A 26,230-nucleotide genomic window follows, 5' to 3' on the forward strand; every position below is an offset into this window, starting at 1 on the left:
TGCTAATGGACTTGTATGTGTTTGCTACTTGGGCCGATTGGGAATCTGGATTGTTATATTATTGGGCTGCTTATGTTATTGGACCGGGCATTGTTGGACTTAGACAATTAGATCCTCACATGCTATGTCTTATCTGCTTACGTGCGTACATGTTTGCCATGACTATATGTGATACTATATACGTGCTATGTACGAACCTGACTTGCATAATAACCATGCTAGGACGTGATTGACAAATTACTAGCTTATCTATACTCTTTGTGTATCTGCCGAGCAAACCAAGGTGAGTTCACACAGCCAAGGCATGGGATTCCCGGGTTGGGAATTGGGTTGGATTTGTTACTGTAAAATGAGTTACTCGTACTTACGCATATACCAGACTATAGACCATCGTCCTCAGGTTAGTCAGGACACGTTACGTAAAGCCTACGTAACCCAGTATACTTGCCATATGTCTCCCGGGTCGGGAAGGACACGTTACGTAAAGCCTACGTAACCCAATACCATTCACTGGCTTCCAGGTCGGAAGGCCACGCTGCGTAAAGCCTACGTAGCCCCCACGCGTACCACTGTCCTCGGGGAAGGGCACGTCACGTAAAGCCTACGTGACCCTGTACGTTTTCCTGTTCTCGGTAAAGAAGAACACATGGTCGGAAGTTAGTCTAGTAAGTACCGTTAATGAGAAGCCCTCATTAGCCAGGATGAACATGGGAAACCCCCACCTTTAGTACACACTAGTATGGGAAGCCCCCACTAGCTATACTATGCATTACATTATGAACTTACTTTCTGTGAACTCGCTCAACTAGTTTGTTGATTATTTGCTGCATGCCTTGCAGGACCTTAGGTACATTATGGAGCTTGCACAGGGAGGAGCAGGTCGTTGTGGGATACGGATCATGAACGATATTTGAACTTATAACTATTTTGAGATTTCATACTATGCTTCCGCTATTTAAACGATGTTTGGTTTTTGAAACATCAATCATGTCATGGTGACTTATATTAACTACTTTTATTATTAATTGCTATGGTTTGATATGATTGATGGCTTGATCCTGGTCAGTCACGCTCCCAAGCGGTGGTATTCCGCGGGTGGATTTTGGGGGTGTGACAGATTGGTATCAGAGCCATTGGTTATAGAGAACTTGGTTTTAATATGGGAAAACGTTTTTATTAAAACCGGACTATAACCAGAACAGTGCTCTCAACGATCCACAACGACGCTTCGCTCCACGTGCAAGACTCGACATCTTAGGTAATAAGGTTTATGTTTATTGCCTGTATGCTAGAATTGTTTAGAACTTTGCTCGCATTACGCTTAGATACACATGCTTTGATTTCATGAGAACACCTATATGCCTACGCTTTTCTGTCATCGCCCTACCCGCGAACCATTCTTACGTATGCTACTTGTTACTATGAAGATCATGTCTGGACGAATCAACATGACACAAGCCCAGCTAGAGGCTCTTGTTCAAGCTCAAGTTGCTGCGGCAGTTGCAGCAGCTCAAGCAGGTAGTATATCCTGCAGTATAGGCACACACTAGGATCTTTAGATCCTACATTAACTCTCGTATTTAACTTCGTCCTATTCGTACACAATAGGTCAACACGCGCAGCAGCCAGTCTGCACGTTCAAGAATTTCATGGACTGCCGTCCAAACTCTTTCAGCGGCACAGAGGGGGCAGTGGGACTCCTCCACTGGTTCGAGAAGCTAGAATCAGTATTCGAAATGTGCGAGTGCCCTGAGGCTCGCAAGGTCAAGTTTGCTACCGGTACTTTGGAAGGGATAGCATTGACTTGGTGGAACGCCCAAGTCCAGATCTTAGGGTTGGCAGCTGCTAACGCCACCCCATGGAACGACTTTAAGGAACTCATCAAGCGTGAGTATTGCACGCGGGAAGACATACACAAGCTGGAAGATGAGCTTTATAACTTGAAAATGGTTGGATCGGAAATCGAAGCGTATACCAAACGGTCTAATGAGCTGGCCGTTCTGTGTCCAACTATGGTGGACCCTCCATACAAGCGCATTGAGTTGTACCTCAAGGGATTGGCGCCAGAAATTCAGAGCCACGTGACGTCGGCTAACCTCGAAAACATACAGGAAATTCAACGTCTCGCTCACCGTATCACCGATCAGGCAGTTGATCAGAATAAACTGCCCAAGCGTGTTAACGCTACTGCTAACGTCACCACCTCAGTTACTCCTGCTACATCTGGTGACAGTAAAAGAAAATGGGATGGAGATTCTAGTAAAGGTTCAGCGACCGTTCAGCCACAAGCTCAGCAACAGAAAATCGACCACTATCAGAGTCCCAGTCAGCAATCCTCTGGTGGTCACAGACAGAGGAGATATCAGGGTAGTCAACCCAGGTGCCACAACTGCAACAGGCATCACCACGGCCCATGTAACAAGGGTCGCTGTCAAAGGTGTCTTAAGATGGGGCACGAGGCCGAAGACTGCAGGAGCCCTCGTCCTGCGAATCAGAATCAGCAGCCTCAGCAACCAGCTCCACAAAACCAGCAGCAGCAGCAGCAGCCACAGCGTGGGAACCGAGGATGTTTCCAGTGTGGGGCTGAAGGTCACTTCAAACGCGATTGCCCTCAGTTGAACCAGAATCGCAACAACAATAACCAGGGCAATGGGAATAACAACGGCGGGAACAACAACAATAACGGCAATGAAGCTCGTGGTCGTGCATTCGTACTAGGTCGGGGCGACGCAGTGAACGATCCCAACGTTGTTATGGGTAAGTTTCTCCTCGACAATATTTACGTTACTGTTTTGTTTGATTCGGGTGCGGATACAAGCTATATGTCTGTGAAAATGTGTCAACTGCTAAAACGTGCACCAACACTTTTACCCACCAAACACGTAGTAGAGTTAGCTAACGGTAAAAGTCTAGAAGCCACGCACGTAGTTCAAGGTTGTAATCTTATCTTAGCTGGTCAAGCCTTCTCTATTGATCTCATTCCCATAGTTTTGGGTAGCTTCGACGTCGTGATTGGGATGGATTGGTTGTCCCAACACCAGGCAGAAATCTTATGCAGCGAAAAGGTTATTCGCATTCCTCGTTCGGGTCAGGAACCTCTAGAAGTTCAAGGCGACAAGAGTGGTGCTGTGGTTGGCGTCATCTCTTTCTTGAAGGCTCAGAAGTGCTTACGAAAAGGTCACGCAGCCATTCTGGCTCTCGTTACAGACGCATCAGCAAAGGAAAAGAAATTGGAGGATATTCCAATTGTACGCGATTACCCTCAGGTGTTTCCTGAAGACTTACCTGGCTTACCGCCTCATCGTCAGGTCGAATTTCAGATCGAGCTCACTCCAGGAGCAGCACCCATAGCTCGCGCACCATATCGTCTGGCTCCATCAGAATTGGAGGAATTGTCAAAGCAACTGCAGGAACTCTTGGAAAAGGGTTTCATACGACCAAGCTCTTCGCCTTGGGGAGCTCCAGTGCTTTTCGTGAAGAAGAAAGACGGTACGTTCAGGATGTGCATCGACTACCGTGAACTCAACAAGGTGACGGTGAAGAACCGTTATCCTCTTCCACGCATAGACGACTTATTCGACCAATTGCAAGGGTCGTGTTACTACTCGAAGATAGACTTGAGGTCTGGGTACCATCAGTTGAGAGTCCGGGATGAGGACGTCTCCAAGACAGCCTTCAGAACTCGTTACGGTCACTACGAGTTTCTCGTCATGCCATTCGGGTTAACGAACGCGCCTGCGGTATTTATGGATCTTATGAACAGGGTGTGCAAACCCTATCTCGACAAGTTCGTCATTGTGTTCATCGACGACATCCTGATTTACTCCAAGAGTCAGGAGGAGCACGAGCAGCATCTTCGCCTTATTTTGGAACTCCTTCGGAAGGAACAGTTGTACGCCAAGCTTTCTAAATGCGACTTCTGGCTTCGTGAAGTCCACTTCTTAGGCCACGTGGTAAACAAGGATGGGATCCATGTCGATCCATCCAAGGTAGATTCGATCAGGAACTGGCCTGCACCGCGTACGCCAACGGAAATACGCCAATTCTTGGGTCTGGCAGGTTACTACAGACGGTTTATTAGAGACTTCTCGAAGATTGCTCAGCCGCTTACGCTACTGACACAGAAGGGTGTTACCTATCGCTGGGGAGAGCCCCAGGAGACTGCTTTTCAGCACCTAAAGGATAGACTTTGCAGTGCACCTATCCTCTCATTGCCAGAGGGCACAGATGACTTCGTGGTTTATTGTGATGCATCCATTCGGGGACTTGGATGTGTGTTAATGCAGCGCGACAAGGTTATCGCTTACGCCTCTCGTCAACTCAAGATTCATGAACGCAACTACACGACGCACGATTTAGAGCTGGGAGCTGTTGTTTTCGCGCTTAAGATATGGCGACACTACCTGTACGGTACCAGGTGCACGATTTACACCGATCACAGGAGTCTCGAGCATATCCTTAAGCAGAAGGATTTGAACATGCGTCAACGGCGATGGGTCGAATTACTAAACGATTATGAATGCGCTATCAAGTATCATCCAGGCAAAGCCAATGTGGTGGCTGATGCCCTTAGTCGAAAGGACACTTTACCGAAGCGCGTGCGAGCACTACAGCTTACGATTCAGTCTAGTCTTCCTGCACGGATACGAAATGCTCAGGTAGAAGCATTGAAGCCCGAAAACGTCAAGGCTGAAGCCTTACGCGGCTCACGACAACAGATGGAACAGAAGGCAGACGGCGCCTATTATGTAACGGGCCGGATTTGGGTCCCTCTTTATGGCGGTTTACGCGAACTTGTGATGGATGAAGCACACAAGTCTCGCTATTCGGTACATCCAGGGTCGGATAAAATGTACCACGATATCAGCACTACCTATTGGTGGCCTAGTATGAAGGCCCACATTGCTACGTATGTTGGAAAATGCTTGACATGTGCAAGAGTCAAGGTCGAATATCAGAAACCAGCTGGTCTACTTCAGCAGCCTAAGATACCTCAGTGGAAATGGGAAGAAATTTCCATGGATTTCGTTACAGGCCTACCTAGATCCCAGCGTGGGAACGATACGATATGGGTCATAGTTGATCGACTCACTAAGTCTGCACACTTCCTGCCGATTAAGGAAACGGACAAGTTCTCCACACTTGCAGACGTCTATCTTAAAGAAGTTGTCTCGAGGCACGGGGTGCCCACGTCCATCATTTCGGATCGCGACGCACGATTCACGTCAGAACTTTGGCAAGCAATGCATAAATCCTTTGGCTCACGACTAGACATGAGCACAGCATACCACCCTCAGACGGATGGACAGTCTGAGCGTACGATTCAAACTCTTGAAGACATGCTTCGGGCATGCGTCATCGATTTCGGCAACGGCTGGGAAAAGCACCTCCCTTTGGTGGAGTTTTCTTACAATAACAGTTATCACACCAGCATTCAAGCCGCTCCATTCGAGGCATTGTACGGGCGTAAATGCCGGTCACCTCTCTGTTGGGCAGAGGTGGGAGATAGTCAGATTACGGGTCCAGAGATTGTAGTGGACGCCACAGAAAAGATTGCACAGATACGACAACGCATGGCGGCAGCACGAGACCGTCAGAAAGCCTACGCGGATAAGCGTAGAAAGCCATTGGAATTTGAGGTCGGGGACCGGGTTTTATTGAAAGTCTCACCCTGGAAGGGTGTGGTTCGTTTTGGCAAACGGGGCAAACTGAATCCGCGATACGTCGGACCATTCGAAATTATAGAAAAGATTGGCAAGGTAGCCTACAAGTTGAATTTACCAGCTGAACTCGGGGCAGTTCACAATGTCTTTCACGTATCGAACCTAAAGAAGTGCCTATCAGATGAAAATCTTATCATTCCTTTCAAGGAACTCACTATCGACGAGCGGTTGCAGTTCGTTGAGGAACCAGTCGAAATCACGGACCGGGATGTGAAGGTCCTCAAACACAAGAGAATCCCTCTTGTCCGAGTTCGTTGGAACTCCAAACGTGGCCCAGAGTACACCTGGGAACGCGAAGACAGGATGACAGAAAAGTACCCCCAGTTATTCGGGAACAAGGCAACCACTACTGAGGCTGAAGCTACTACTTCGGAATTTCGGGACGAAATTCCAGATCAACGGGGGGAGGATGTGACACCCCAGGAAAATCAGTGAACGGTACAGTTTACCTAGCTTCCTCAGTGAGTGCATACCAAATTTCGGGACGAAATTTCCAATTAGTTGGGGATAATGTGACAACTCGAACTTTAGGCTTGCTTGATGTAACGTTTGTGCACGATATGTGATTTTATAAACCCGAATGATTAATTGATTTCATGATATATGTTATGTTATATGCATTATGTGTGTATGTATGTCGTATGTATGTGAACCGGCCACACAAAGCCCTTGGGGCCACTCCTTGTTCTCGGGTCCATTAGACAACCGAGTGGGCTCGGCCCACTCCCCATTCGCAACACAAAACCGGAACAAGGGGCTTGTTTCACCACTTTTGCAAATCACAAACACACACACAAACCCTAGAAGCTTTGCTCTCTCTCGGCTTGCTTGGAACCCGACGGCACACACACACACACTTTGAAGCTTGTGAAACGAATCGATCCTCTACCTTCATCCGGTTAGTGATGATGTTATGTTTTTGGATTATTTATGATATTATGTGATTGCTATCATTCTGTTAGGTGATGTAACTAAGGTGTATGCTTGTAATATTGATTGGTTGTTGATGTTGGATGCGGGTACTTATAATAGTGATGTTTGTTAATCGGATAACATGTACGGTTACGTTTTATGCTCGACTTATTGTTTGATTCGAACCGGTTAGGTGCATGGTTATAGGCTGTCATGAAATTGATTAATCAAAACGTTTCTGCATGATTCGGTTTAGGCTGTTTGATGATCCGATTGATTGTTATCTAGGCTGTTTTGTTTAAGCATATGAACATGTTTGAAGATTGCTATGAAACTGCTATTTTCGGTGTTTGATCTGTTTCCGAAACTGTTGAATATGTTTGCTGAAATCACGGAGTTTAATTGACTAGAATTATGGAAATCAGTTACACAGCCGGTTGCGACTCAGATTGCGAGTCGAAACCCCCGTCTCGACTCGAGACCACAAACAGCACCAGCCGAAACCACGGTTGCGAGTCCCGTTGCGACTCGTAACCAGACCATGATGAACCGAGATCTCCATTGCGACTCGCAACCAGCTGTTGCGACTCGTAATCTCCGGTTGCGACTCGGGATCTCCGTTGCGACTCGAGACCATCGTTTACACGCACACTGTTGGGCCTTCACTGTCACGGGCCCAATCTATTGAGCCCAACGATTTGAATTGTGGACTGTTTTGCTAATGGACTTGTATGTGTTTGCTACTTGGGCCGATTGGGAATCTGGATTGTTATATTATTGGGCTGCTTATGTTATTGGACCGGGCATTGTTGGACTTAGACAATTGGATCCTCACATGCTATGTCTTATCTGCTTACGTGCGTACATGTTTGCCATGACTATATGTGATACTATATACGTGCTATGTACGAACCTGACTTGCATAATAACCATGCTAGGACGTGATTGACAAATTACTAGCTTATCTATACTCTTTGTGTATCTGCCGAGCAAACCAAGGTGAGTTCACACAGCCAAGGCATGGGATTCCCGGGTTGGGAATTGGGTTGGATTTGTTACTGTAAAATGAGTTACTCGTACTTACGCATATACCAGACTATAGACCATCGTCCTCAGGTTAGTCAGGACACGTTACGTAAAGCCTACGTAACCCAGTATACTTGCCATATGTCTCCCGGGTCGGGAAGGACACGTTACGTAAAGCCTACGTAACCCAATACCATTCACTGGCTTCCAGGTCGGAAGGCCACGCTGCGTAAAGCCTACGTAGCCCCCACGCGTACCACTGTCCTCGGGGAAGGGCACGTCACGTAAAGCCTACGTGACCCTGTACGTTTTCCTGTTCTCGGTAAAGAAGAACACATGGTCGGAAGTTAGTCTAGTAAGTACCGTTAATGAGAAGCCCTCATTAGCCAGGATGAACATGGGAAACCCCCACCTTTAGTACACACTAGTATGGGAAGCCCCCACTAGCTATACTATGCATTACATTATGAACTTACTTTCTGTGAACTCGCTCAACTAGTTTGTTGATTATTTGCTGCATGCCTTGCAGGACCTTAGGTACATTATGGAGCTTGCACAGGGAGGAGCAGGTCGTTGTGGGATACGGATCATGAACGATATTTGAACTTATAACTATTTTGAGATTTCATACTATGCTTCCGCTATTTAAACGATGTTTGGTTTTTGAAACATCAATCATGTCATGGTGACTTATATTAACTACTTTTATTATTAATTGCTATGGTTTGATATGATTGATGGCTTGATCCTGGTCAGTCACGCTCCCAAGCGGTGGTATTCCGCGGGTGGATTTTGGGGGTGTGACAAGTTCTAAACCGAATACATAATACCGTCAATAAGAATTACTAGCATGAAACCCTAGTTGCCATATAGGAATCAAAAGCATGTCAATTAACAAAGATGCAACACTAACCGAGTCGTGATGTGACAAGCTTGATTGAGAGGAAAGGGCTTCGGATGAGAAGTGGTGCCGTCGAACGAGAGAGAGAGTTCTAGGGTTTTTTGTGTGTGTGCTCTTGATTGCAAAGTTGTGAAACTAAAACCCTAAAGGTGTGGGTGAACATGTATACGTATGGAATGGAAGTGGGCCGAAACCCCCACTTGGGCTACCTCATGGTCTCGAGTCCAACTATATGGACCGAGTGGGTTTTTATGTAATCGAATTACTATTCGGTTTAAGTAACTATATCTCGCAATCACATACTCACGTAACACATAGCATTCAATCAATCAATATAATCACGTCAATCACGATAGTTCGTATAGTTACACAAAATCTAAGAAACGGTTAAATACGAGTTGTCACATTATCCCCAACTTAAAAGAAATTTCGTCCCGAAATTTGGTATGCACTCACTGAGGAAGCTAGGTAAGTTGTATCGTTCACTGGTTTTCCTGGGGTGTCACATCCTCCCCCCGTTGATCTGGAATTTCGTCTCGAAATTCCGCAGTAGTAGCTTCAGCCTCAGTAGTGGTTGCATTGGTTCCGAATAACTGGGGGTACTTTTCTGTCATCCTGTCTTCGCGTTCCCAGGTGTACTCTGGGCCACGTTTGGAGTTCCAACGAACTCGGACAAGAGGGATTCTCTTGTTCTTGAGGACCTTAACATCCCGGTCCGTGATTTCAACTGGTTCCTCGACGAACTGCAACCGCTCGTCGATAGTGAGTTCCTTAAAAGGAACGATAAGGGTCTCATCTGACAGGCACTTCTTCAGATTCGACACGTGAAAGACATTGTGAACTGCACCGAGTTCAGCTGGTAGATTCAATCTGTAGGCTACTGGGCCTATTCTTTCCACGATTTCAAATGGTCCGACGTACCGCGGATTTAGTTTGCCCCGTTTGCCAAAACGAACCACACCCTTCCAGGGTGAGATTTTGAGTAAAACCCGGTCCCCGACCTGAAATTCCAATGGCTTTCTATGCTTGTCCGCGTAGGCTTTCTGACGGTCGCGTGCTGCCGCCATGTGTTGTCGTATCTGTGCTATCTTTTCTGTGGCGTCCACTACAATCTCCGGACCCGTAATCTGACTATCCCCCACCTCTGCCCAACAGAGAGGTGACCGACATTTACGTCCGTACAATGCCTCGAATGGAGCGGCTTGTATGCTGGTGTGGTAACTGTTATTGTACGAGAACTCCACCAAAGGGAGATGCTTTTCCCAGCCGTTGCCGAAATCAATAACGCATGCCCTAAGCATGTCTTCAAGTGTTTGAATCGTTCGCTCAGACTGCCCATCCGTCTGAGGATGATATGCTGTGCTCATGTCTAACCGTGAGCCGAAGGATTTGTGCATCGCTTGCCATAGTTCTGATGTGAATCGTGCATCCCGATCCGAAATGATGGAAGTGGGCACCCCGTGCCTCGAAACAACTTCTTTAAGGTAAATGTCTGCGAGAGTGGAGAACTTATCCGTTTCCTTTATAGCTAGGAAGTGTGCAGACTTGGTGAGTCGATCCACGATCACCCATATGGTATCATTCCCACGCTGGGATCTGGGTAGGCCTGTAACAAAATCCATGGAAATTTCTTCCCATTTCCATTGCGGTATCGTAGGTTGCTGAAGTAGGCCCGCTGGTTTCTGGTATTCCACCTTGACTCTCGCACAGGTCAAGCACTTGCCAACGTAAGTAGCAATGTGGGCCTTCATGCTAGGCCACCAATAAGTAGTCCTGATGTCGTGGTACATTTTGTCCGACCCTGGATGTACCGAGTAGCGAGACTTGTGAGCTTCGTCCATTACAAGCTCGCGTAGACCGCCATAAAATGGGACCCACATACGCCCCGTCACATAGTAGGCGCCGTCTGCCTTCTGTTCTAATCGCTGCCTTGAGCCGCGTAGGGCTTCAGCCCTGACGTTTTCTGGTTTCAATGCTTCTGCCTGAGCATCTCATATCTGTGCAGGAAGGCTAGACTGAATCGTAAGCTGTAGCGCTCGCACGCGCTTAGGTAAAGTGTCTTTCCGACTGAGAGTGTCAGCCACAACATTGGCTTTGCCTGGATGGTACTTGATGGCGCATTCATAATCGTTCAGTAGTTCAACCCATCTTCGTTGACGCATGTTCAAATCCTTTTGCTTAAGAATATGCTCGAGACTCCTGTGATCGGTGTAAATTGTGCACTTGGTACCGTACAGGTAGTGTCGCCATATCTTGAGCGCGAAAACAACAGCTCCCAGCTCTAAATCGTGCGTCGTGTAATTCCGTTCGTGAATCTTAAGTTGGCGCGAAGCATAAGCAATAACCTTGTCGCGCTGCATTAACACACATCCAAGACCCTGAATGGATGCATCACAACAAACCACGAAGTCGTCTGTGCCCTCTGGCAAAGAGAGGATAGGTGCACTGCAAAGTCTATCCTTTAGTGCTAAAAAGCAGTTTCCTGAGTGTTGCCCCAACGGTAGGTGACACCCTTCTGTGTCAGTAGTGTAAGCGGCTGAGCAATCTTTGAAAAGTCTTTAATAAACCGTCTGTAGTAACCCGCCAAACCCAAGAATTGGCGTATTTCCGTTGGCGTACGTGGTGCAGGCCAGTTTCTGATCGAGTCTACCTTGGATGGATCGACATGGATCCCATCCTTGTTCACTACGTGGCCTAAGAAGTGGACTTCACGAAGCCAGAAGTCGCATTTCGAAAATTTAGCGTACAGTTGTTCCTTCCGAAGGAGTTCCAGAATAAGGCGTAGATGCTGCTCGTGTTCCTCCTGACTCTTGGAGTAGATCAGAATGTCGTCGATGAATACTATGACGAACTTGTCTAGGTAGGGTTTGCACACCCTGTTCATAAGGTCCATAAATACAGCAGGCGCGTTCGTTAATCCAAATGGCATGACGAGAAACTCGTAGTGACCGTAACGAGTTCTGAAGGTTGTCTTGGAGACGTCCTCATCCCGGACTCTCAGCTGATGGTACCCCTCCGATGCTTAAGTCAGTATTGGGTTTCAAAGAATAAATTAAACCAAACACATTTAAAAGAGATAGAATTCATACCCTGCTGAGTTAGAAATTAAATTCTAAACTCACTTGAAATAAAGCTTAAGGTGTATAGCATTCCAAGATCTCGGCAGCATATCCCCCTCCATATCCTTGAGTCGGTATGCACCTTTTCCTGATTCTGATTCAATCTCATATGGTCCTTCCCATTTCGGAGCCAGCTTTCCATCAGCAGGATTGGTTGTATTCTGAAAAGCTTTTCTCAACACCCAATCTCTAACTTTGAACCTTCTAATCCTTATATTCTTGTTGTATGTTCTGGATATCCTTTGTTGATATGCCGCCATTCTTAGCCGTGCTGCATTTCTTGTCTCATCAATAGTATCCAGCTCCTGGCATAGGACTTCAGGATTCTGCTCAGGATTCCAGAGGTTGGATCTTGCTGTGGGTATCACCATTTCTGTCGGGATCACTGCTTCTGCTCCAAATACTAAGGAAAACGGGGTTTGACCAGTTGCATTTTTTACCGTCATTCTATCAGCCCACAAAACAAAGGGTAATTCTTCTGTCCATCTTCCTTTCTTGGCCCCTAATCTTTTCTCCAAGTTGTTGACAATTATCTTGTTTGAGGATTCAGCTTGTCCATTTGCTTGAGGATGTACCGGAGTAGACGTAATCATTTTGATTCCCCAACTCTTGCAAAAGTCAGTAGTCCTCTTACTTATAAACTGAGAACCATTGTCACAGATTATCTCGGCTGGTACTCCGAATCTGGTCAGGATATTTCTCTTTATGAAGGATACCACTTCTTGATCCCTGACTTGGACAAATGCCTCGGCTTCAACCCATTTGGAGAAATAATCTGTGATTGCCAACATAAAAACCTTCCCTCCTGGAGCCTTTGGAAGCTTTCCCACTATATCCATACCGCACTTCATAAATGGCCAGGGGAAACAATAGGATATAATGGTTCAGCAGGCTGATGCAGTATGTTACTATGTCTTTGACATGCATCACATCTTCGAACATATTCTGTGGCATCTTTCCTCATTGTCGGCCAATAATATCCTGTCCTTAATACTTTTGAGAATAATGACCTGCCCCCAGTATGGTTACCACAATCCCCTTCATGTATATCCTGAAGTACTTCCCTGGTTTCAGGATCCTCCAGGCACCTCAGATATGGTCCTGCAAGAGATTTCTTATACAAAACATCATTTATAATAGTGAATCGTGATACCTTCATCCTAAAGGCTTTAGGATTCTCATTCTTTGGGATGTATCCTTGCTTGAGATATCTCATGACTGGAGCTATCCAGGACTTAGGATCCTCCTCAAGATAGCCATCATCAGGATCCTGAATATTTATTACTTCCTTCTCCTGAGGATTCATCGCAGGATATAGGATATGTAATATTGGTATCCGGGTTCCTTCCGGTATCCTGACCGATGATCCTAGATTTGCCAAGGCATCTGCTTCAGCATTGTCTTCTCTTGGTACCTGCTCAAGTGTAAAAGTATCGAAATATCCTACTAATTTTTTAAGAATTTCGAGATACCCGATTAACTTCTCTCCTTTAACTGCATAGCTTCCATTAAAGTGATTAGTTATTAACAAGGAGTCAATATACACTTGCAAATTTTTGATATTCATATTCTTAGCCAACTCTAATCCTGCAATTAAAGCTTCATATTCTGCTTCGGATCCTCCACGATATCCTGGACCCGCATCTTTAATTGCTATGCTGCACTAGGTTTGGTCGAGGATTTCATCGAGGATGAGTAACATTCTTTCGCCTCCTGCTGATCACTATCGACTTTGACAACTCCCCAAGGGGTAGGGATCTTGATGCATTGGTGATATGTTGATGGCACAGCCTTCATATCGTGAATCCATGGTCTTCCCAGTATGATGTTATAGCAGGATAGAGAATCCATCACACAGAAACGTTGTATCGAGTTGACTCCTTCAACATATACTGGTAATTTTATCTCTCTCACTGTGTTCCTAGCCTCTCCACTGAACCCAACAAGCACGGTGGACTTTGAAGTGATATCCATCGGAGATACATTCATTCTCTTTAGAGTCTCTAGTTGGATTATATTGACGGAGCTGCCATTATCAACCAATATCCTGCGTACAAAATGGTTAGCCACATATAACATTATTACCAGAGCATCATGATGAGGATCCTAGATAGTATCCCTGTCATCAGCATCAAATGTGATCACTTTGTCAGTTGTGAGGGTAGTCATCCTAACAGGTTTGTCTCCCCTTTCAGTCTTAGCTTCTTTTGCATGTCTCTTCGCCACCGAATACGAAGTCCCACAAATGTCGAATCCCCCCGAAATGAAGTTGATTATCTTGGCATCCGCGGGAGGTGAGGCTGCTCGTTCAGGATCCTTGTCAGTATCCTGACCCTTATTCTTTTTTCTTCCTAAGAGATCTTTCAGATACCCCTTGCTCAGAAGATAGCTTATTTCTTTCCTTAGGGCAATGCAATCATCAGTCACATGTCCGAAATCTTCGTGGAAGGCACACCATTTTGACTTATCTTTCCAATCAGCTTTTTGTTGATTCTTTCGAGGCCACCTAGCCTTGTCTCCTAAACCCTGCATGGCATACATCAATTCAGGAATGTTAACAGAAAAGCAATATTCAGATAATTTAGGATATTCTTCAGGATCCTCGTTTTCAACATCATTTACTTTCATGTTATCATTTCTACCATATGGCTTAGAGCGGTATGGTTTGTACGAGGATTCTGACTTCCTGTTAGTTGATTCATATGTTGAGGATGCATTCATCCTCTCTTGCATTTTCTTATCATCCTCCAGCCTGATATATCTCAATGCCCTGTTACGAGCTTCGTCCAGATTCCTACAGGGGTTCATTACAAGATCCTGGTAAAATTGAGAATCTTTTTGCAGCCCCATCTTGAAAGCTTGCACAGCTGTTGCAACATCAAGATGCGGAATGCCTAAAGACTCCCGACTGAACTTGTTCACATAATCCCTCAAGGATTCCTGAGGTCCTTGAGTTATCCTGTAAAGATCACTGGTCAATTTCTCAAAACTCCGGCTGCAAGAAAATTGACTATTAAATAAGTTAACCAAATGAGCAAAAGAAGTAATTGAGTGAGGAGGAACATTTAGCAGCCATTTTAAGGTTGATCCTGTTAAGGTATAGCCGAAACCCTTGCATAAGCATGCTTCCTTAAGTTCCGGAGGGATAGGATTGATTTCCATCCGTTCTCTATACTGGGCAATATGCTCCTGAGGATCCGTGGTTCCATCATAAAGCTTCATGTTGGGAGTTTGGAATCTTTTTGGGATTTCAGCATCACAGATAGGATACGCAAAGCGGGATATCCTGTGGCTGTCTTAGGATACTTCCGGAATTGGGTGGACCACTCTAGGTACACTGGATATCATGTCCTTCAATTTCTGGAGCTCCCTGGTAAACGTTGACGTCACACCTGCATCCTGCAAAGACCCATTGTTGTTAGTAGCAAGAATATTATTATTTGACACATTACCGATCTGAGGATTTTGGCCATATCCTGAAGCATATCCTGAACTCCTCACAGTCGACATTCTGACCGAGGAGGGTATCTCAGGGGTATGATTCTGAGAATGGCTTGGGACGATATTCCCCCTGTTATCCTCAGTGTAAACTACGGAACTGAAGTTCAAAGCCCTGGGCTGTATAGGAGTGACAGTTTCTTCAGCAGGTCTACTCGAGCTAGCTTTTAAGAGTTGTATTTCTCTTAACAGCATTTGGTTAGTTTCCTGTTGCTGCCTCATTTGTTCCTGCACACTTCCAAATAAAGTTAGAATTTCATCATTAGAGGCTAAAACGGGAGCAGATCCCTGAACACTCCGAGTAGGGATAACATCCTGAGGTTGTGAAGAAAGTGGCATCCTTGGAGGAGGTGGTGGAAGCACCGAACTGGTAGTAGCAGAAGTCGTAGTGGACATAGTGGAGGAGCTCATGTTTGATCTCGAAGCCATTGAAAATAAGTTAGAAAAAAGTTTTGACAAGAGAAAACCAAATAATGATTTTACTAAAGTTTTTAGCAAAAATAGCACCACTTGCCCCACGGTGGGCGCCAAATTGTTTTGGTCAAAAATTACCTAAGCAATTAAGTGATCAAATTAGTTTTGTGAGGTAGTGTGCTAGTTATACTTTGTAAGAAATATGTTGGTTTGTTAGTTTGCGAAAACAATTTCAGGATACGGCTCAAGATATAGAGCTGTATCTGTGATCAAACAATGAGCAGAAAAGTAAAGGTTGACACGTGATGTACGAGGAAAGCCCTTGATCAATCTAGATCGCCGGCATAAAACCTCGGGAACTGACAATCGCAGCTGCCTTGTTCTTCTTATTGCTTTAAACTTCAGGATACAGTGCAGGATGTAGAGCGAATCAACTAGGTGTTACAATGTGATTTGAATACAAGTGTTTGTGTGTAGTGTTTGCAGAGAGCTAGAGAGAAAGTGTTTGAAAATGTGAAAGTTGTGTGCCTTAATCTGATCCGCCCCCATCTATTTTTAGTAAAACAAATATAACAAACTATCCTAAATAACCGGGATCCAACGAATACTCCTTACTCGAACGTTGTAGACCTAGTCTTTCGGGTTCAACGTCTTTCCCATAACAAACATGCCCGAGTCTTGAGGAGATGAAGTCCATCTGACCGTTAGCAAACCCCAGTCTTTAACCTGCAGGTGGTTAATTCAATCAACCTCAGGATATCGCCCAGGATGTTAGCAATATCCACGTCCAGTATCCTGGTCACAAATAAACAATTAGAAGCAGGATATTGATCAAGATATGTACACTCAGAAAATGACCCATAACAATAGTGTTGAAACACGCTCTCGGAAATAATTGAGAATGATTATGAAAGTTGAAGGATTAAGGGTGTCAAGATCAAAAGAAACTATGTTTCTGATCAACCTCTTACGGACCGCAAAGGCCAAGGCTTACGGTCCGTAAGACAGCTACTTGGGCGATACAATTCAACATCGGATATGGACCGTAAGGGGTCAGTCTTACGGTCCGTAAGGCCTGTATCTGGGCAGAAAATTATGGACAGCTGCAGGTTTCCATCTTTAACCGACTCTATAACCTGCAAATCGATACTATGAGCATGTTGCTAGTTTTATTATACCACTAGGACACCTGGGGTGATCCTAAACATCCTCATAACACCTGTTATGATATGGATTCATGGCCTTTGTGTATAAATAGGCTTGGTGGTGAACCATTTCATTTGCTCATATCATTCCAATCATCTCTACTCTCTATTCTGGAAGTTCCTGATTAAGAAGGGAGCTCAAGTTTGTAGAAAAGATTGCTAGGACCCTTTGTAAGTGTCTTAGCCCCCTCTTTAGTTCAGTTTTTAATTTAAAAACCGAAAAGTCAAAGTTATCGTAATCTGACTTTGACCTTCGGTTTAAACTCAAATGGTCCAGCCATTGTTCGAGATGAATGTGGTTATGTGACCATAATTAGGTAGGTGATTAACCCTTAGAAGGGCACCTCCTAATTATTTCGTTTGCTTAGTTAATTGTCGGGTCAAACTATATAGTTAAAAAGTCAAACTGGACAGAATTATAAATAATAGAGTAAACTGCCATTTTGGTCCCGGTGGTTTGGTCAGTTTTGCCACTTTAGTCCAAATCTCAAACTTATTACATCTGGGTCCCTGTGGTTTGCATTTTGTTGCCATTTTAGTCCAAAAGTGAAATTTGACCAGATTACCCACTTTTGACCCTGCTATTTTGTCTTCACCCTCAGGGGCATTTTGGGCATTTGTAATTATTATAACTCAAAATTAATAAATAATAATTCCATTGCCAGAACAACAACAATAATGCACTGCTAGAACAACATCAACAAGCACCGCCACCTCCTCCCCCTTCTCACCACCACCCCCACCACCGGATCTGCAGCGCCACCACCACCACTCTGCCGCCACAAGCACCGCCACCTCCTCCCCCTTCTCACCACTACGACCATCACCACCCTCTCCCCACCCCTGTGTCAACTCCATACCTCTGCCACCACCGACCCCCGCCACGACCACCTACTACTACCCAACCTCAACCACCACCACAGTTATCAAATTCCAATTCATTCAAAATCAACTTCATTATGTGTAACGTCTTAAGAAAAGAATCAAATACATACAACTCAATCAATTAACAAAAACTCAAATAATAGCTTCTTCCCTACTACAACCTCCACCACACACCGTCCAAACACACTGTTAAAATCACCCCTGCAACCACCACCATTGCACCTCCGAACAGCTTGTCAATCAACACAGCGAAGAAATCCCCATGTGTCCCCCCTCAATTTCACCTGCTTCAATCTAGGGTTTCAACTAGGACACCCCAGGATTTCCCTTTCAGAAAATGGACCTGATTCCGATTCAGGAGGATGTGAAGGTGGAGGAGGTGAGGGTGTCGGGGGTGGCGGCGGTGATGGTGGAGGCGGTGAGGGCGACGGTGGTGGTGGATCTTTAGTGGTGGTGGTGATTGACGGAGGTGATTCAAATCCGATTCAGGAGGAGGTGAAGGTGGAGGAGGTGAGGGTGTCGGGGGTGGCGGCGGTAATGGTGGAGGAGGTGAGGTGAGGGCGACGGTGGTGGTGGTGATTGATGGAGGTGATTCACAAGAACAGTAAATCCGATTCCGGGGGAGGTGAAGGTGGAGGAGGTGAGGGTGTCGAGGTGGTGGCGGTGATGGTGGAGGCGGTGAGGTGAGGGTGACGGTGGTGGTGGTGGTCATTGTTTGAGAAGATAATCTTCAGTGATGGTGGGGTGGGGTTTGATCTTCAGTGATGGTGGGGTGGGGTTTATATATTAATGGGGTTAATTAATATTAGGTTATAATAAACCTAAAATGCCCAAAATGCCCCTGAGGGTGAAGACAAAATAGCAGGGTCAAAAGTGGGTAATTTGGTCAAATTTCACTTTTAGACTAAAATTGCAACAAAATGCAAACCACAGGGACCCAGATGTAATAAGTTTGAGATTTGGACTAAAGTGGTAAAACTGGCCAAACCATAGGGACCAAAATGGCAGTTTACTCTAAATAATAATTAAAACTAATAATACAGAGGTTATAAATTATATTTTAACACTCTAATAACTTAGTAATTATTATTAGAACATGTTCAAACAGGTTCAACCCGACAATTCTGAGTTTAAGGTTGGTTCGCAACCGAAAGTCGCAAAAGCTTGACTTTTGCTTTGACTTTCAGTTCTGACCCGATTGAGCTTAATTCTTCCATGTTTTAAGCTTCCATTAGGACCACATTATGTTGTAGTATAACCCTATGGAGTTATATTACCTGGTCATTTATATTCTGAATTATATGCTAAGTTTCGTTATTATGCTTATAAATGCCTATTTTGCCCTTATGTCATATAAACGAGATTTTTGAAAATGTGAGAGGACAAAAACCTTTATTACTAATATATAAGTATGTCCCAAAAATTTGACATCAGTTTCTGGTCTCAAACAGAAGTTATGCTCAATATCGTAAATTGAAAGTTTTTATTAATTAAATTACGCTATCTTGCATAAGGCATGTTTAAACGTGAATTTTGACCCAAAACTCATTACCTACTATTTTTAGGGATTTTTAGGATTTTTGGTCAGATTATAAACTGATCATATCATTGAGTTCTTGTATAATTCGGTAAATGATGATAATACCCTTTTCATGCATAAAATGAGATTAACATATGATTTGAATGCCAAACCTTTTCCTACTGATATTATACATTAAATAAAATATATTGAACACTTGAGACTGATCAAAATCTCAGATTTCCATAAACACCTTAATTATCGTCAATTAGCGATTTTTACGCTAATTAGGTGCATAGTATGGTTTAAAACCATATTTAACACCTAAGACTTGTTACCTACTAAATTTTTAAATAAATTTCAATATTATTATAGTAGGTATAAGTCATGAACTCAGACTTCCAAAAATATCCTTAAAAGCATATGTGAAATGACCAAATTACCCATTCGCAACATAGTTTGGCCATAAATGTTAAACCTCACATATGTATGATATCTTACTGATGTAACTTGATAAAATAAATATTTTTACTGAATGTTTTAGACTAGAACCTCAGTTTACTATAAAATCTCTTTTATAAACATTAAAATGACCAAAATGCCCCTACGGGACTTAAATTGGTATTAAATAGTTTTTGGCATATATGTTAACATCCTACTGATGTATTAACATATTTTAAGCATAATAACATATGAGACCTGTATATAATTCATTTGGTTACCCGTTATGCATTTATGCGTTCGGTTCGGTTTATGTAGCTAGTTTACATAAATTAGCCGAATTGGGTTTAACCTTATCATTAAATCTTCAAAATCTAGAATGTGTTTAGTTTACCCATATTATACAAGTATCCAAACTTGTTGGGTCTAAATCACATTCCATTCCAGTCTCCGCTTAATATAGCGTTTAGAACCGTTAAGTGTCTTTCAAACTAACCGGTCTAAGTCTTTGACTTAAATAAAGACCCGTTAGTATCCTAATAGGTTAATAAATCTTCTATACAGATTGAGTAGCTTTGGTAGAAGGTATTTTCATAAGGCTTTAGGGATATACGGCTGAGTTACATCCTTACACATCTAGCTCAGGTAAATACTTTTAACTTATTTTCCCTTATACGGGCTTGGGATACGGTATTATAATAATACCGCTTGGTTGGGTATGAAATTATTTAATTGGATTGTGATTAATAAATTTACATAACCCGTTTTAATTTGTTTTGTTTGATAACATAAACAGTGGGGGTTAATACGACCGTGTCATGGATATCCTTGGCTCATTTCATTTGTAAATGACCACGACCTATGCACGGGGTGTAGGCATACACCTGACAGATGCAAATGCTAAATAATCCACATGTTGGGGATAACTCCTTTGTGGGTTTTATAGTGGTGAGTCGGTTAATCATGACCGGCTTCCAAACCGGCCCCATATGTATGACAAACATGTAAAACGGCATACAAGATTATCTTAAATAATTGTCCCAAGTATAAATTGTTTGTGCCTTGTGCACTTAAATCAATTTTCATAAACTCTTTTCAAATGAGTCGGTTAATTGTATTTACCAGTGTAAACTGACGTATTTTCCAAAGACTAAGTGACAGGTACCACATGTAATTAGGCTGGAGCTACTTGGTGTCAAATAAGAGGATCTTGCAAATCCTTATATGCCTGGAGTCTATTATTTCAGTTTCTTGTATTTTATTTTATGATCCGCCTGTGGATCTCTATTACAACCAAGTCTTTATATTCTTTTATTTGGACACTCGGACACTATGGTTTGTAATAGTAATTATTCACCAAGCCTTCCGCTGTGCTATTGTATTGTGTATATTGACTATGATGATATCAACTACGTCACGATACTCCCCACCGGGCCCACCGGTAATATGTGGAAATATCGGGGTGTGACAGTTAGAAATGCTTATCTGGTTAATCAACAAATTGGTGTTTATGCTCTTAAACAAACTTATACATCTCACAAAAGGCAGTCTCAAACTCAAGAAAAAAACTGAGCTCCACAACCAGTCATCTTAGAAAAATTTGATCTCACAATCTTTTCCTTTTGTTTCGGGTCTAATGTATCAACCTTCTTATTCTTATATGAGCCAAATTTCGTACACATAATATTTTATATGTTTTTCTTCCCTTGCATTTATTTTTTCAGTAACCTTCATAACAACAAAACCACCAGTTGTTACATACTTAAGATACAAAGCATAAAAATCATCAAGACTTTTGAAAATCATTCCTATCTTTGGCTTTAGCTGATCTTCTTTAACATTGGTAATGTACAAAGTAAACCTAGTTTTTGGGCAAATCTTTTCATTAGACACGACAGGTTCACCTTTACAAATAAAAAACACCATAACAATGAGAAAACATTCATACTATAAGCATTAATACTTTATATGTACTTTAAAAAAACCAAAAACTCCATGAAAAAAATAAATACCATGTCTGGAGTAAAAAACAGATTAAACGCCAAATAAATGAATTCAACTTGAAAAATACACAGTATGAGATAATACACGCCACTAAACACGATTTATATGTAAGCATTCATTAAAACGCCAAAGGAACAAAACAATGCTCGTGTGGATAACGCCATGCATGTACAACATTTATTAACCTAATACTGATTGAAAAACCATTTATAGTATATTAATTGAAAAAGCCTTAAAAACATAACGGTTATAGGTTGGCCGCCATTAACATAATGAGATGTCTATAAATAAACAAAAGCACCAAAAAAATCACCAGTTGTATTATCTTTATTAAAAGGAAAAATTACAAGTTTTGTCATTTATCTTGATACCCTTTTTCAGGTGGTGTCCCTTTCAATGAATGTTGACAGGTTTTGCCCTTTATTGGGAAAATTGTTGCACGTCTTGTCCTTTAGCGCTAACCCAGTTAGATTTTCTTGCTAAATCTGGTTACCCAATGGTATTTTAGTCTTTTTACCCCTTTATTTAATATTATATAAAAAATAAAACAAAATAAATCTGCCATCAACCCACCACTGCCCAGTTAAACACTTCCACCACCATCGTCCACCTGCCGACCACCACCACCACCACCCAAACCATCCAAAATAGTATTGATATGAAGTATCATCAAATCCCTAAAACCAACAAAACAAATTAACAAACAATCTATCTTATTATAACAAGATAAAGATGATAAATATGTTACATATACCTCCAATTGAATTTTTGAAGACGCTGCAATTAGTGTCCTCCATGATCAACCTCATTTGAGTTCCATTAAAAATCTTTTAATCCTTATTGACATCAATTACAACAGTCTCCATAGCCGCCTTTGCAGCTTTACCGATGACAGAATCAATGGAATAAAGAGCACCAACGTTTACAAATTCAGGTGGTTTTGAATAAGCATAGGTTGGAACCCTAACCCCATCGCACAGCCCTCACCCCCAACCGCACCCCCACCACCATTATCATCCAAATACCCACTCCACCTCAGGGCCCTCCGTCATCGAACCCTAACCGCTGCCTTCTGATTCCACTGGAGATTCGAGTTCACGACAGATCTGGTGGTTGTGGTGGTGTCGTGTGGTTGTTATTGGTGGCAGTTTGGTGTGGCTATGGCCATTAATCTTTGATCAATTCATCTTGATCTTGCATCTTGCAACCTATTTATTACTCAATCTTGTTTGGTTATTAGATCACTCTTGTTTGAGAAGGCAGATCGTAGAGAGAGTGGGGGCAGCAAATCGTAGAGAGAGAGAGAGAAAAGAGAAAGGAGAGAGGGGGGAAACTTTAGAGAGAGAGTGTGGATCTATTTTTTTATTTATATATTTTTTTACAAAATGGTGCCTCAATATAAATTATTTACACAATAGTCCTTGGGATGGTGAAATAACAAGAATGCCCTCATGTGCAAGGCACATAACCATATTTAACCAAAAAACTAACAGGGTTAGGGTCAAAGGACAAAACGTGCAACAAAATTCCCTATAAAGGGCAAAAGCTGTCAAAATTCGTTGAAAATGACACCGCCTGAAAATAGTGTTAAGATAAAGGACAAAACGTGTAATTTATCCTTATTAAAAATGCCAATCTATGAAAAAAAGGCCAAAACGTCACCAATTGTATTGTGTTTATTAACAGTGGTATATAAAAAAATAACATGATAAACACCAAAATAAATGCCAATCTAACCCACCACGACATTAAACATGAATTGCTCGAATGTAACAGTGATAAAAGAAAATAACAATATTACTTTGAAATTCGCAGTCCATATCAGATGCCATGAAACTCGGTAACTTGAAGAAGGGGTAAAAGCTAATTCGAAAATTTTGGAATTTGAAATAGAATAAAGCACTGACAAAAGGAATGTTTCTAAACAAACAAACTAAAAGTGGAATAATGATCATACCCTCGTGTGTTAATTAGCGCTTATGTCACGTGTCGTTCTAGGAGCCGTTTTCACACTTTTAGACGTTTTCTTTAGAACCTTTTTCTTGAAATATCAAGCAAACAAATAATGAAGAGAAAGAAGACAAATAAGTTAATCCCTTTTATGGGTATTGAAATATCAAGAAAAAGTAAATTGATAATTAAGGGAAATGTTAAATTGAAGGTGACTATGAAGACACAAACATATGGAAGTGCAGAAATATATAAACGACTCACCAACTAAAACTCTTTATTCCATGAACTTGAGGATGAGTTCTTTTCAATTTAGATAGAATGACTTAGGACTGATAACTCGAACAAATGGCCAGTTGGTGAGTCAGTGGGAATGCGAAAAAGGGTGAAAAGAAATTTATAACTCACAAAATAATCATCATAAAACATTTTTAATAATTTTGGTTTTATTTTATATTTTTGGAATTTTATTATTTAGTTAAAGAAATATGGTGTGTGGGTTATGTTGATCGGAATTAAAAAAAGTTTTCTTGAACAACAAAACTTTATGAGTTAATTTCCATTTTGTTCCCTGTGATTTGGTCATTTTAATGGTTTTGCCCCAATAGTTTAAAAATAGCTATTTTCCTCCATGATTTTTCTAACTTATCGTCATTTTGCTCCCCGCCTCTAACTCCATCCAAAAAAATCCATTGGGTATTTTGGTAATTTTATAGATAAAAGAAAGAGCATGTAAGTCTTTTCACCTAAATAAACCTATAACTTATTTATTTACATGTATATAAGTAATTCTTTTCTGATCCTTCATCTTTCCAACCACTCTTTCAACCGGCCACCACCATCCACCACCACCTGCAACTACCACATGCCGACCACGACTAACGCGACTTTTAACTAAACATTTTAGTTGAGTTAGAGCCAGGGAGTAAACTACCGAAATACCCCTACTTTTAATTGAACATTTTAACTGAGTTAGAGCCAGGGAGCAAACTGGCGACAAACTCGAAAGATCAGGGAGGAAAATGGTTATTTTTAAACTATTGGAGCAAAACCGTTAAAATAACCAAACCACAGGGAGCAAAACTGTAGGATCGTTTCGCGACCTGAATGAGTCGTTCGGAAGAGCTCAAATCCGTTTCAGAGGCGGAAACTAAGAAACGGACGTGTACACAGCTTGAATCATACTTTAAGCCTCTTATATATTCGATTGACAATGATGTGACAACCCAAAATGTAGAACCTTTCTTGTATCTCGATGTAACATGCTTGAACATTATGTGATTAGTTGACATGTTTGGTGCAATGATATACGAGAACATCTTATGTGAATTGTATGTTATATTATGTGTATGCTTGTATGTATATGAACCGAAACAACAAGGACCCGACTCGAGACCATGTGGTCTCGAGTGAACAGTAACCGGTTTGGGCCTTTGGCCGGTTGGGCCATTTGGGCCGTAAACCCCTTAGCCGATTTGTAAACCCATTAGGGTGCACCTTGGGGGAACTAGTATTTATACCACACCTCTAGCCAACCTTGCCACTCTTTGGGCAACCACACTCACTCTCCTACATACATACTCTCCCACTAAAACCCTAAGAACACAAACACACATCATTTTCGGATCCAATCGGTTAGCACTAGGATTTCGGCTCAAGCTTGGAAATCGACACTTGGAGTTCACCTTTCCTACCTCTTAACCGGTTAGTGATTCTTATTGTGTTTGTGCTTGGATTGATGATTATGACATTATGGTTGTTTGCTAAGTTGTTGCACATGAAATGATTGTTTATGATAAAAATGTTACTTGAAAGGAAATAGCTACTTGTTGAACAAAGGATGATGTTTATTGTGTTTGGATATTAGTGTTTACATGATGTTCTTGATGCATATGATGATTCTAATGTGTACAATGAGATAACCGGTTAATATGCTTGATTTCGGATGGATAGTGCTTGGTGTTTAAGTGAAGATCGAATCACTAGTCTTGTTGAGCATGAAATCGGTATATGTTTGTCATATTATCGGTTAAGTATAGAACCGGATTGTGGTATTAAGTCCAAGTGTTTGATAGTTGTTCATGTATAATTAGGAAGAATGCATAATATGCTTGAACAAAGGTTGAATGTGTTATGAATATGCTTGAATGTTTGAAGAACATGAAGAACTTGTTGAATATGCTTTGAATGTGGGTTAAATATTTGAAATCCTGCTTGTTTGATCTGAATTCATGAATGTTTAGACAAGAAAACATGTTTAAGTGGATAGTACACAAATAGGGTGCATGCAATTGGAATTTCATTGGATAGTACAACTGTGCAGAATCAGCAACTGTTGGGGAGTCGAAACCCCTGGTTGCGACTCGCAACCACAACATTACAAGTCGAGACCGCCAGTTGCGACAGAGGTTACGAGTCCTGTTGCGACTCGCAACCATAACATGACGAACCGAGACCACAGGTTGCGACACAGGTTACGAGTCCCGTTGCGACTCGAGACCTTAGCATGATCAGCCGAAACCACGGTTGCGACATAGGTTGCGACTCGCAACCACCTATGATCAACACAAACAGCATGACTCGAAACCATGCTTGCGAGTCCGGTTGCGACTCGAGACCACGTTTATTGGACT

Source organism: Helianthus annuus, chromosome 11 (assembly GCF_002127325.2).
Source record: "Helianthus annuus cultivar XRQ/B chromosome 11, HanXRQr2.0-SUNRISE, whole genome shotgun sequence".
NCBI lineage: Eukaryota > Viridiplantae > Streptophyta > Magnoliopsida > Asterales > Asteraceae > Helianthus > Helianthus annuus.